Source organism: Scylla paramamosain, chromosome 26, assembly GCF_035594125.1.
Source record: "Scylla paramamosain isolate STU-SP2022 chromosome 26, ASM3559412v1, whole genome shotgun sequence".
Classification (NCBI taxonomy): Eukaryota; Metazoa; Arthropoda; class Malacostraca; order Decapoda; family Portunidae; genus Scylla; species Scylla paramamosain.
Genome location: NC_087176.1, coordinates 6,377,501 through 6,390,000, shown reverse-complemented (window position 1 = coordinate 6,390,000; position 12,500 = coordinate 6,377,501). Strand labels below are relative to the sequence as shown.

The 12,500-nt window shown below is 40.1% G+C and overlaps 1 long non-coding RNA gene across 1 annotated transcript in view; it reads right to left on the bottom strand.

Annotated features, from left to right (window-relative positions):
- LOC135113646 (uncharacterized) overlaps positions 1-11,676 on the bottom strand; it is a 192,141-nt gene extending 180,465 nt beyond the window's left edge. Inside the window, exon 1 of the long non-coding RNA XR_010274923.1 lies at positions 9,598-11,676. This is a non-coding gene — a long non-coding RNA (uncharacterized LOC135113646). The remainder of the gene's footprint in view (positions 1-9,597) is intronic.
- Positions 11,677-12,500: the final 824 nt, after the last annotated feature.

The following is a 12,500-nucleotide window of genomic DNA, read 5'->3' as shown; positions in this document are numbered from 1 at the left end:
CCAATTTCCAACCTTACCTTCTGTGTATGTATTTACTCTTCCCTGTATATGAGTGTGTCCCCCTATACAAACAAACAAACACACACACACACACACACACACACACACACACACAGAAAAAAAATTATCCCAGAACTTTACCTTTAACCCTTTCCACCCTTACCAACGTGTGTGTGTGTGTGTGTGTGTGTGTGTGTGTGTGTGTGTGTGTGTGTGTGTGTGTGTGTGTGTGTGTGTGTGTGTGTGTGTGTGTGTGTGTGTGTGTGTGTGTGTGTGTGTGTGTGTGTGTCCCCTATACAAACACACAGAAACACGGAAAAACACTCATTTCTTCTCAAACCTTGCCTTTAACTTGTCCTTTTCCATCCTTACCTCCTTATTTCTACCCTTACCACCCTGCGCGTGTGTGTGTGTGTGTGTGTGTGTGTGTGTGTGTGTGTGTGTGTGTGTGTGTGTGTGTGTGTGTGTGTGTGTGTGTGTGTGTGTGTGTGAGAATCCTAGACAGTGGAGGAGCGTGAGGTGAAATACGATGTGTTTGCATGAGGTAATGGCTGGCAGCGTCCCAAACTTTACGTGGGACTTTATGAGGGAGAGAGCGTCGGTAAATTTCGTCTCTTAATGTTTACACCCGCCATCCCTGTTTACTCCCGCCTGCCCCTGAGAAATGCGAAAAGAGAGACTGCCAGGAGTACAGCGAGATATTGTTTTTTCTCTCTCTCTCTCTCTCTCTCTCTCTCTCTCTCTCTCTCTCTCTCTCTCTCTCTCTCTCTCTCTCTCTCTCTCTCTCTCTCTCTCTCTCTCTCTCTCTCTTGTTTTCTTCGTGTTTTCTTCGTGTTTTTGTGTGATAATGGTAATTAGCTTATTTTTTTTCTGTTTTCGTTGTTTTTATTTTTTTCTAAGTCTTTAATTAATTCTCTGTAAAAATATTCTCTCTCTCTCTCTCTCTCTCTCTCTCTCTCTCTCTCTCTCTCTCTCTCTCTCTCTCTCTCTCTCTCTCTCTCTCTCTCTCTCTCTCTCTCTCTCTCTCTCTCTCTCTCTCTCTCTCTCTCTCTCGATATATAAACATTGCAAAAAATATTAATTTCTTCGTACATATTACTGTCTCAACACTTTTATTTATGTATAACTGATATAATTAAAAGTCATCGTAGATTCTCCCCTTAGTGAGTTCAATCAGAGCAAAAAATTGATATTCCATGTAATAGAAAATAGTAAAATTCGTAAGTATATTCTTCTGGGACTCAGTATTAGTAGTATATGAAATTTATCATTAGGGGAGATTTTGTTCATCCAGTAAGTTTAATCAGAGGAAACATTGTTTGGTAATTTCTTTTTAATGAAGTGTAAATGCAATACTCTAGAAATATGATTTAATGTTACTCGTATTTTTTTTTTTTTAATTGACTCTTGAAATATAACTATGAAATATGTTTTAATGTTGAGCTTAGTTAAGGGAAAGGCTATTTATGACATGCTGTTTGCTGCTCTGGGAAAAAAAAACACAGGAAATAGGGTTTAATGCACTGTTTAAAACGAGAATTATAATTACCCTCATATTTCCCACTACTTGAAATATTTACTCAAGATATATGGCTGAGCGGTTTTTTTTTTTTACTTTATTTATTTATTTCTATTTCCTGCATCACTGAAAATAACACTCTGGAAGTCAGTTTAATTCGAAAAGAAAAAAATTTTCCTGGCCCTGCCTAAAGACTTTTCTCTGTTAAATTTCTTGTTGCTATGGAAATATATACTCTAAAAATATTGTTAGTTGTACAGTTTGATTAAAGGAAACGATATACATTGCCTTATTTCTCCCTACACTGGAAATAATGTACGGGAAATGTGGTCTATTATAGTTTGATAAGAGGAACGATTACTGATTGCCATATTTGTCGATGCATTACCAATAACACTCTGGAAATACAGTCTTTGGCAAAAATTGATTTTTTTTTCTTCCTCAACTGGAAATAATACTGAAGAAACACGGCTTACTGTAATTTGATGAGAGAAAAATAATTTTTTCACGTTTACTGTAGTTTGATGAGAGAAAAAATAATTTGTCACATCTCGATGCTCTGGTAGAAATAAAACCTTGGAAATAACACCTTCAAAACAGCAATCTAGAAACGACTCTCTGGAAATAACACCCTGGAAATAGCACCCTGGAAACAGCACCCTGCAAATAGCACCCTGCAAATAGCACCCTGGAAACAGCACCCTGGAAATAGCAACCTGGAAACAGCACCCTGGAAACAGCACCCTGGAAATAGCAACCTGGAAACAGCAACCTGGAAATAGCAACCTGAAAATAGCACCCTGGAAATAGCACCCTGGAAACAGCACCCTGGAAACAGCAACCTGAAAATAGCACCCTAGAAATAGCAACCTGAAAAAAGCAACCTGAAAATAGCATCCTGGAAATAGCAACCTGGAAATAGCACCTTGGAAATAGCACCCTGGAAACAGCACCCTGGAAATAGCACCCTGGAAATAGCAACCTGAAAATAGCAACCTGAAAATAGCACACAGGAAATAGCACTCTGGAAATAGCACCCTGGAAATAGCAACCTGGAAATAGCACCCTGAAAATAGCACCTTGGAAATAGTAACCTGGAAATAGCACCTTGGAAATAGCAACCTGGAAATAGCACCTTGGAAATAGCACCCTGAAAATAACTCTGGAAATAGCATCCTGGAAATAGCACTCTGGAAATAACATCCTGGAAATAGCACCCTGGAAATAGCACCCTGGAAATAACAACCTGGAAATAGCACCCTGAAAATAGCACCCTGAAAATAGCAACTTGGAAATAGCACCTTGGAAATAGCAACCTGGAAATAGCACCTTGGAAATAGCACCCTGAAAATAACACTCTGGAAATAGCACCCTGGAAATAGCACCCTGGAAATAACACCCTGGATATAGCACCCTGGAAACAGCACCCTGAAAATAGCACCCTGGAAATAGCACCCTGGAAATAGCACCCAGGAAATAGCACCCTGAAAATAGCAACCTGGAAATAGCAACCTGAAAATAACACTCTGGAAATAACACTCTGGAAATAGCACCCTGGAAATAACACTCTGGAAATAGCACCCTGGAAATAGCAATCTGGAAATAGCAACCTGAAAATAACACTCTGGAAATAACACTCTGGAAATAGCAACCTGGAAATAACACTCTGGAAATAGCACCCTGGAAATAGCAACCTGGAAATAACACTCTGGAAATAGCAACCTGAAAATAGCACCCTGGAAGGAGCAACCTGGAAATAACACTCTGGAAATAACACTGGAAATAGCATCCTGGAAATAACACTCTGGAAATAGCACCCTGGAAATAGCAACCTGGAAATAACACTCTGGAAATAGCAACCTGAAAATAACACTGGAAATAACTCTGGAAATAGCATCCTGGAAATAACACTCTGGAAATAACACTCTGGAAATAGCAACCTGGAAATAACACTCTGGAAATAGCAACCTGAAAATAGCACCCTGGAAAGAGCAACCTGGATATAACACTCTGGAAATAGCACCCTGGAAATATAAAATAGCACCCTGGAAGTAACACCCTGGAAATAGCACCCTGGAAATAGCACCCTGGAAATAGCACCCTGGAAATAACACTCTGGAAATAACACTAAATAAGACACTAGAAATAGCACTCCTGAAAAGACAATCTAAAAAGGACACTCTGAAAATAGCGCCCTGGAAATAACACTGGAAATAGTTAACTGGAAATAGCACTCCAGAAACGGCACTCTGAAAATAGCACTCTGGATATACGATCGCACGTACAACTCAATTCCCACTTAAAACCTCCACATTCTCACGCTCCAAGGTCAATTTTAATTCAGCATTCGCCCACAAACAGTCTGCGGTAATCAAGCCCACATTCAGAAACGCTTTGCTCTCTCACCACGACTGTTTTCAAAGGCCACAGAGATGATTAGCTGGGTTTTCAAGTGTTTCTGCCGCCAGTAATGTACAAACTTTCTTAATATGTCCCCAAAACCGTAAAAACACCATAAATAAAAAACCCGTGTCACTCCAACTAGAACCTTCCGAAAGCAGTGGTGTGGCGCAGTGTTTCGGAATAAGGTACTCACTGTGACGGTCGGTGGTGAGTGGACAACACCACCACCGATCATTATGAATACAATGATGAATGAATGGGTAAGTTAATACTACGTGCATTATGAATTACTCCCGCGGTTAATTTGAATGATGATCGTGCTAAATATGAGCAAACGGGAACATATAACGCTGTGGATTGGAGAGTATCGTTTAGTGGTCATAAATACACACACACACACACACACACACACACACACACACACACACACACACACACACACACACTATTACTGCTGTTGTTATTTTTACTACTACTGTTGTTGCTGCATCACCACTACTATTACTGCTGCTAATACCACTGTTTTTTTCTTGTTCTTTTTCTTGTTCTTGTTCTTTTAGTGCTGCTATTACTGCTACCACTACTACTACTACTACTACTACTGTTATTATTACTACTATCTATTACTACTACTATTATTACTAATATAAAACATGGAAAGGAACATCAGAATCTAAAATAAATAACAATAAAATTTTAACAGCAGTCATAAATTTCCTTCATTTAAATATTTCCTCCATCAACTGGAATGATAGTGATAAAAAAAAGAATATAAATAAATGCATAAATAAATAAACGTGACATGTAAAAGTATCACTGAAAAATAAGATAAATAAAAGAGATAAATTAAAAAGGAAACTCGATGAAAAGATAAAATGATTCGAAAAAAGAGGAGAAAACTAAACAAGAAAAATGCACATATCTTATCACAAAACGAAAAAATAGCAAAATTAATAAAAAAAAAAAAATAGATAAAAAACTACAAAATTTTGCATCATCAGAGCGGACGGACACGAAGGAGAGTAATCAATGTTACGTCAAAGGTTTCTGCGACACCCTGTAGGTCACCCTCGCGCCAATGACAGTGTTGGACAGGACGAAGGACGCGCGTGTGATAACAGGGTGGGGAAAAAGCTTCGATCAGGCATGAGGGGCGATATTCAATTTTCCTGAGAGTGCATCCAGTCTCTCTCTCTCTCTCTCTCTCTCTCTCTCTCTCTCTCTCTCTCTCTCTCTCTCTCTCTCTCTCTCTCTCTCTCTCTCTCTCTCTCTCTCTCTGTGTGTGTGTGTGTGTGTGTGTGTGTGTGTGTGTGTGTGTGTGTGTGTGTGTGTGTGTGTGTGTGTGTGTGTGTGTGTGTGTGTGTCTTTAATATTCTTATTTTAGTTGTTATTTTTTTTATCTCTCTCTCTCTCTCTCTCTCTCTCTCTCTCTCTCTCTCTCTCTCTCTCTCTCTCTCTCTCTCTCTCTCTCTCTCCCAATAAAATTACTTCAATGGAGTTAAGCACAGGACGAATATACAAAGGAATACAAAGGAATACAAAGGAACAAAGAAGGAACCAAATAACAACAGCACAGTTAGTCCTTTCCAGACTGTTTGCTGGAGCTACAAAACACGCTGCTCGCGCCAGACTGGGAGGAAGGAAGAAGGAAGCAGGAAGAAGGAGGAAGGAAGGAAAAGGGGGAAAGTTTGACATGGAAATTCAACAGGAAAAGTGGTGAGGAAAAGGGGAAAGAAAAAAATACTAATCTGAAACTAATGATATCAGCCAAGGAGGACGAGGAGGAGGAGGAGGAGGAGGAGGAGGAGGAGGAGGAGGAGGAGGAGGAGGAGGAGGAGGAGGAGGAGGAAAAGGAGAAGGAGAAGAAGACGGACGAAGAAGGAAAAGAAAAAGAAAAAGAAAAGGAGGAGGAAGAAGAAGAAGAAGAAGAAGAAGAAGAAGAAGAAGAAGAAGAAGAAGAAGAAGAAGAAGAAGAAGAAGAAGAAGAAGAAGAAGAAGAAGAAGAAGAAGAAGAAGAAGAAGAAGAAGAAGAAGAAGAAGAAGAAGAAGAAGAAGAAGAAGAATTCAATTTTCATTTTTCCTTCTGGGAACACTCTTCCTCTCCTCTTCTTCCTCCTCCTCCACCACCACCTCCTCCTCCTTCTCGTCCATGGCTCTTCCATTTTCAACACAAACTAAACTTATTCATATTTTCCTGATTTCTTCCAACATTTGTCTCTTATCTTTGCTTTATTGCATTTCCCCTCTCACTGTTTTCCTTCCCCTGTCATTTATTATTATTGTTGTTGTTGTTGTTGTTGTTGTTGTTGTTCTTGTTCTTGTTGCTGTTGATGTTTTTGTTGCTGTTACTGTTCTTGGGCCATCATTATTCCTGCTTGTTTTCTTGAATTTTCTTGAATTAATTTTCCTTGTCATTATTGTATTTTTGTTATATTTATTCATATACTATTTAATTTTATCATCTTTGCATTTTCTACCTGTATATGTTCCCAGTAGTTTATTTACTATTCTTGCGATGATTTCCTGTTTATTACGTTGCCATTCCCTCAACCAACTCCTCCCCCTCTTCCCGCTCTCTCCCCCTCCTCTTCCTCTTGCTCTTCCTCCTCTTCCGCTTCCATAACCGTGAATAATTAGCATCTCAAGTCTCAATCAGTCATCAAAATTCGGCTTGAATCTGATTACTTCTCAAATCTAATCACCGTCTGCTTCTTTCACTCGTCTTCTTTCACCAAGCGAGGGCGAAGGAAGAGAAAGAAAGAGAAAGACGTGAAAAGATGTTACTGGACTTTCCCCTTCTGTGTGTGTGTGTGTGTGTGTGTGTGTGTGTGTGTGTGTGTGTGTGTGTGTGGAGAGAGGAAGGGGTGAGGGGAAATTTTCAATAGGTTCTTTTGTTATCCTCTCGTGAACTCAAGTTGTGTGTGTGTGTGTGTGTGTGTGTGTGTGTGTGTGTGTGTGTGTGTGTGTGTGTGTGTGTGTGTGTGTGTGTGTGTGTGTGTTGGGGGGAGGGGAGAAGCAGGAAGTTTTGTTAGTTATGGAAGTGGTTAATTTGATGTCTGAAATAATTGTTTTAAGTTATCGATAATTGGGGTTGTGGTAGTGATGAATGAATGGTTGAGATGTTTGTGGTTAGTTTTCCGCTTTAGTTTAATAGTTCGTTCATTTGATTCGTTGTGATTCATGTGAGTGAAGAAATTAGTGTTTTTAGTAACGTTTATACTAGTTATGATTAAATGGTAAGGTTGGTTTTTGGTTAGTTTTGATTGTCAGTTTCTTAGTTTGTTAATTTGTTTAGTTAGTCGTGGTTCATTTGAGGGCAGAAATGGGTGTGTTTTTTGTGAGGTGTTGTGGTTGTGGTAGTGATGCATAAATGATGGGGTTGTTTAGGTTATTAGTGTGACTGTCAGTGATAGTCTGTTATGGGAGTGGTCAGAAATGAGTGTTTAGTAATGTTTGTGGGTGTGGTAGTAATGTAATAATGGTAGGATTATATATGTATATATATATATATATATATATATATATATATATATATATATATATATATATATATATATATATGGGAATGGTCAGAAATGAGTGTTTAGTAATTGTTAATTGGATGGTACATAATAAAAAAGATACAATCATCATAACAATGAAAACACTAAAATTCACAAGAAAACACAAAACACACAAAAGACAACAATCATTCAAAACACAAAACACAAACAACCACTCAAAAACCACAAAACACACAAAACAAGAAAAACACAAAGCAAGGAAACCACCACTCAAACACCAAAACACACAAGATACACAAACCAAAACCACAAATCCACTTTCACCCCCCTCCCTCCCTCCCTCCCTCCTTTCCTCCCTCACACCACAAACACCACAAAAACAAAACGAAATCTCAAAAAACCAACATCCCTGCCCCCCCCCCCCACGCCTCTCCGTGACTACTGACTGGACACGCGGGGAAAGACTCAATTCACACAGCGTTAAGTGGACCATAAAAAGAGATGCACCTGTAATTGAGAGCACCTGCCCGCGCCCCGCCAGGTAAGCCTCTCCATTGCAGGTAAATCGAGAGGAAGAGTTAATTGAGCACATGCATCAGCCCAGGTGTTGCTTGTTTGATCTTTATTATTTTATTTTTGGGGGTGAACACACAGAGAGAGAGAGAGAGAGAGAGAGAGAGAGAGAGAGAGAGAGAGAGAGAGAGAGAGAGAGAGAGAGAGAGAGAGAGAGAGAGAGAGAGAGAGAGAGACTGTTTTGATGTAGATTGGTTTATAAACTATATTTCTGTACGGCTGACACACACACACACACACACACACACTTTAAAAACAACAGAATTCCAATCTACCCGTACAAACACACAAATAAATACAATAACTTTACCTTAACGTAATTTTGAACCATGCTCCACAAAGTTCTCTAAAACCCGCCCCTAGATTGCGTTACGTCCTACAGAAGCCTTTAGGTTACGTAGAGACTTGAACATTCTCTAGAAAAAGAAGAAAAGAACTGAGCATGAACTGTGTCACGTATTCTAAGCCGAGAAATAAAGGAGAGTGGAATATATTATACAAACATATTCTAACCTAACCTAGCCAAACCAGACCTAACCAAACCTAACAAAACGTAACCGAAGCTAACCGAACCAAACCTGACCGAACCTAACCTATCTTAACTTCACCTAACCATTTCGTAATTCTTATATGTGAGTTAGGATAAACTTTATACTTCGCACATTAGATCGTGTGGAGCGGTGTGGGGGACTGGGAGGGAAGGGGAGGTAGAACAAGCGAAAGAGAGGGAGGTGGAGGTGGTTGAGATATGTAAGGGAAGGAACCAAGTGGGGGAGGGAAGTAGGGGCGGAGGGAAGAAGAGTAGAGGGAGGGAAGGAGGGGTGGAAGGAAACAGGGTAGAGGGAGGGAGGGGTGGAAGGAAGCAGGGGAGAGGGAGGGAGGGAGGGAGGGGCGAGCATGTTGGCGCAGGAAGGCAGGAGACGGTTTTTATGTAATGATCCTTCATCGTGTTATCATAGTATTGCAACACAAGTGCATGAGGGTATTGTGCTTGTAATACGGAAAATAAGCAAACAGATGAATAAGTAGGCAAACAAAGAGGGAAAACGGACACTTGGGAAAAATTTACTGGAAAACAGACATAACCTAACCGAATGGACACTCCTAAAGGACACTAACTAGAACAAACGTTATCTGCCCTACACTAACATGACCTTAATTCAGTCTTACGGCCTTCCCAACCAGAACCTTAAGGAATTTCTAACCAAATATGTTGTTAAGGAACGCGTGTATTGATGGTAACTTCGTAATCTTCGCCTCTTCTTTGTCTTCGCTACAATACACATGCCATGACAACAAAACCGGTGTGTTTTCTTAAACAAGGCACTTTCTCCTTGCACGATTCACACACCATGGAAATATAAGAAAAAGAAAAAAAAAAGAGCTTGTCCCTCACGAAATTCGCAAATTGTGAGGATTCCGGTTGGTCACACCACCTTAAGTGTCATTACATCACGTTTTCGAGCAAGATTAACACACAGCAACACTTTCCGTGGAGTCGTGTTGGGTAAACAAGGAGCAAGATGGCGGAGGCACGTCACGGCTAGACGCGGTAGGGTATTTTTCACAATACGAAGAAAACACACTTGCGGTACTCACCAATAAGTGCTGAATACTGTGGACATCCAGGAAATACAAGAATTTTAACTCCACCTGATCGATGCCCGGAAGTGAACACTCTCCCAGCAGGCTGCCTCTTGACTCCTGGGTTCCCGCCTTAACTAACACCAACACAACACTACCCATGTCTTCTGTACTCCTGCGCACGGCCACGGCGTTGCTAGAGTCACACGCACACGCAGACACTATACCCATGTAGAACAACACACTACAGTCCACGCGAGGCAGAACACACGTCTTTCACACGTACGCAACACACAGTACAACAGCTACTGCCCGCTAGCTGACTAGTGTGACGTCAGCACTGTTGCCAAGTTACTTTTAATTCCCTTCATAGTTTCAGCCCAACACGTCCCCACGCACGTCTCGGTCTTAGTAGTGAAGGAATAGTTTTGTGGTGGTTTAGCTCAGCTGGTTTGAGGAGAGTGAGTGGACGTTGTGATGTTATTTATATTACTTTATCACTACCTTCCCTTCCTTCCTTCCCGTTCTCCCTCCTCCCTCCATACCCCATCCAACCGTCTCCCTGTACCCTCCTTCCCACCCCTCTTTACTGCTTCCTTTCCTCCCCACAATTCAGTCTCTCTAGCCTCCCACCCTCACTTCTTAGCCTTTTCTACTCGCTCACCATTCTTCATTCTTGTTTTAACAAGTTACAATAATCAAAACAGTTTCATCACAACCACTCATACATCACTAACAGTGCCAAGCAAATATGTACAGTCGAAGACTCATGTATGAAATAGAAACACCTGGGCCAGCAACGAGGCCGTGGTGTGGTCTCTGCACGTGGCAACACTGACGGTTTCAGAGCTTCACTAGGTTTCGATGTGTCGCTGGGACGAGCTGAACTCTTTGCCGCTTCTATGCAAGGCCTGCCCTGCCTGAAAGTTTACCTATACCAAGACTTACTACCCTATCAGTATCGTATTGGGCCAACAGTAATCCTACAGTGATTTAGCAGTAAAACAGCTGGTAAGACATTTCTCTATCCAACAATTAGGGATTAAGTCAACCCTACTCCAGTAGATAACACGAAACATGTTTCATAAAAAAAAAAAAAAAAAAAAAACTGAAATGTGGTGTACAGTTTTACTGTCATATCTACAAAATTATCGTCTTTAAATTATATTCTCAGACAAGGACAGGGCAAAGCGGCAAAGCGTTCTGCTCGCCCCAGAGACCCATCGAAACCTGGTGAATTTCTGAACCTGCCAGTGTTGCCACGTGCAGAGACCACACCACCGCCTCGGCACTGCCCAGCAGGTGTTTGTTTCATAGCTCCCCGACTACCTTTCTTATCACTTATTTGCCACATCTTTCCTTAACCGCTAATCACTCTGGGAACATTTTTCTCGTTCTGCAGCCACTACTCCCAAACATTACACTGGCTAGAAATTGTATATCTAGTTTTGAATTCCCTTCTCTCTTACCGATGCTTATAAAGTTTTCACACATTGTTTTTTTAGTGTTGTGAGTCGTTGTATATCAAAGTGAAAGGGTTAAATAAGGATTAAATAATCACAGCAGGACATATCGTGTTACCGCATAGAGCAGCATTTCTCAGCCGTGATTCCCCGGAACCCTAGGATTCCGCAAAACGTCCCTAAGGGTTCCAAGAGAGAGATAGCTAATGAACTTTTGAGTTTTTATTTAATTTCATTTTCGTAATACTACTATACATGCACAGCATATTACTGTTTACTGTAATATTGTAACACAGACATCATCCTATCTAACCTATTATGTTATAAGAAAAATATAACAACCATTAGGAATATAATTAGTGATGTCTGTACGGCGCCAGTGTGTAACTGCCTTCACTAGTCAGTGCCCACTCCCCGAACAGGACCTGTTCGTGACTGACTCGGCTTATCAAGTGACTCGGTACAGGACACATGCATAGTCATGGTATACATCAGTCGTCTCTGTGCTTCCTGGCGTGCAGGTAAATTTACACTCCCTCATTCACCCACGATATTCAATACATTTATTTTAGCATTACCAATAAATTTGACAAAGTAGTACTAATTATTCCTTAAACCAGTTATTCACACACACACACACACACACACACACACACACACACACACACACACATATATATATATATATATATATATATATATATATATATATATATATATATATATATATATATATATATATATATATATATATATATATATATATATATATATATATATATATATATATATATATATATATATATATATATAAATAACTTTTTTTTTTTTTTTTTTGCGCATGCGTTCCTTGAGGCATGTAATTTATTTCAAGGATTACCCAAGAGTAAATAGGTTAAGAAACACTGGTATAGAGGCTGCCTGTATGCCCACGTGATGTATGAAGGCTTGAGGCTGAGCAGGAACACAGACATGGGAAATGCAAGAGACTGGTGAGGACATGTATGATGATGAAATATGAATTATGACTCCGCCATTCTGTGTGTGTGTGTCTGTGAGAGAGAGAGAGAGAGAGAGAGAGAGAGAGAGAGAGAGAGAGAGAGAGAGAGAGAGAGAGAGAGAGAGAGAGAGAGAGAGAGAGAGAGAGAGCAATACAAAACTATATTATCGAAGGAAAACAACACATTACTGGAAAAAAGGGGAGACAAAAAAAATAGAGACGGTAAGGAGAAAATTAAAAACTAACATTAAAAAAAAACACATATATACACGAAAAAAATAAAAAATATTTTATATTCAATAGGAACCCGAGGCAATAATTGTATCGGCGCCATTAAACCCGCCATGAAATTTAAAACAAAGGCCATTTCATTTATGTATATTCCAGTCCTTATTGCTTCCCATGATGTGCGGTGTTCGGCTTTTGCAAACCTTGGAAATGAACATGAAAGCTGA